Here is a 1,767-nt window from a genome sequence, read left to right on the forward strand (position 1 = left end):
CTTTTAGTGATGAATGGTTGAAAATACCTTAGAAATACATTAAAGAATCAAGAGGGAAATTTACGCATTATAAGATGGTACATAGGTTTTATTTCACAGCATCTAGGCTACATAGAATTACTTAGCTTACTTACAGATAACTTGTATTGGAAATGTAAAATGGAATTGGAAACTTTTAGACATGGGATACTGGAATGTACATGCATTTCCCTGTTCTGGAAAGCAGTATTACAACACACTGGAAACTGGATAGGTTTGGGGATACCTATGTCACCAAGACTTTGCTTGTTAGGGGATCAAACAGTGATGCCAAAGATGTCAAAGCATCAAAAAACTGTTGTGCAGGTGGAATGTAAATAGTCCAATTTGGTAAATTCAGATGTTAACTAAGAACTGTGACACCTAAAGGGAGATCAACTGTTTGCTGTAAAAAATATTAAGGGTTTCTTCACGTTTATACATTAAAAAAGAAGACCCCAGCCTTAATATGGTTTCATTAAAGGAGTCATCACAAAGACAATTTAGCAGATGAGATACTAAAAGTTTTCAGTATCTGATCACATCACTGGTTAGATTTGCCAGCTTGGACCGTCTTTTTACACAATTCTCAGATTTCAGCTAAAACTCTTTTAGTTACAAAACATATTTTTATAACTTGTTAGATTCTTTTTAGGGCATTGCTTTTAATTAAAGACATTTTGTAGCCTTAGAACAGGTAATTCTCACATTGTTGAAGGTATTTCGTCATTTTATAAGTATTTATTAATTTTCTACCCACTACTCTGCTGACTTCTCCAGTTTGATTCTGTTAAAACAGGGGTCAGTTCATCTAGTTTTCGATTCTGAAAAGCATTTTGAAGGCTTTGAATAAGTAATTCTTTGACGAAAAAACAATACTTGTATTTTTTTAAATCTTCAAGTTCATTTTTTAATATCTGACAAAGGGCAGATAACAGATTGTCAAAGTTTTAGGTCGGTGCTCTGAACATTTTTTAATCACACGACACTCAAGTTGAAAATTAAAAAAAGAAGCAGCATTTAGATTTCCTTAATGCAGAAGTGTTTTTTTGTTTCCTCGCCGGGCTTTAAATTTCCAAAGAAAGGAAGCTGCAGTTATATTTTCAGACTCATTCTGAATAAATGAGTAAATAGGCAGGTTCTTTGGCTAAAAGAAGCTGTTGATGATGTTTAGTGCGGTCTCGGAGAGGTTTTGGGTGGCATTAGTCTGAAGAGCCTCCAGCTTATCCACACCGTCCAACTCTTCGATCATCAGGCAGACTCTCTCCAACTAACCTGTGAGCAGTTGGGGTTAAGGCTCTTGCTCAGGGACCCAGAGTGGCAGTCTGTAGGAAACTAACCGGGTACTTGCAACCTTCTCAGAGCACAAGGGCACTGCTCTAACCATTAGGCCAACATTCCCCCGGATGAATTGTGATTAATCAATCATTAAAATAACCATCAAATAATTTAGTAATCGATAAATCCTTAACTGGAGTATAGAGATTAAAACATGCCTCTAGGAGACAGTGACCCACTTACAGCAGTAATTATATAAAAATTGTGAAATTTTTTTTAATATATATATATATTTTGCATTTGTGATAAAAAAAAAAATAGACTCTCAATTTTCTCTATCCAGAACTTCTCGAGTGGAAAAGTTTTAGTTTCACCTGGTTTATTTTGTAAAAAATATTTAAGGAAAAAAAAATTATTGACAGATTAGCAAAATAAGCATTCTTTGCAGCTGTAATTGTGCAGTTATTGTTT

This window comes from Cyprinodon tularosa, unplaced genomic scaffold (assembly GCF_016077235.1).
Source record: "Cyprinodon tularosa strain WSP-4 unplaced genomic scaffold, ASM1607723v1 ctg226, whole genome shotgun sequence".
NCBI lineage: Eukaryota > Metazoa > Chordata > Actinopteri > Cyprinodontiformes > Cyprinodontidae > Cyprinodon > Cyprinodon tularosa.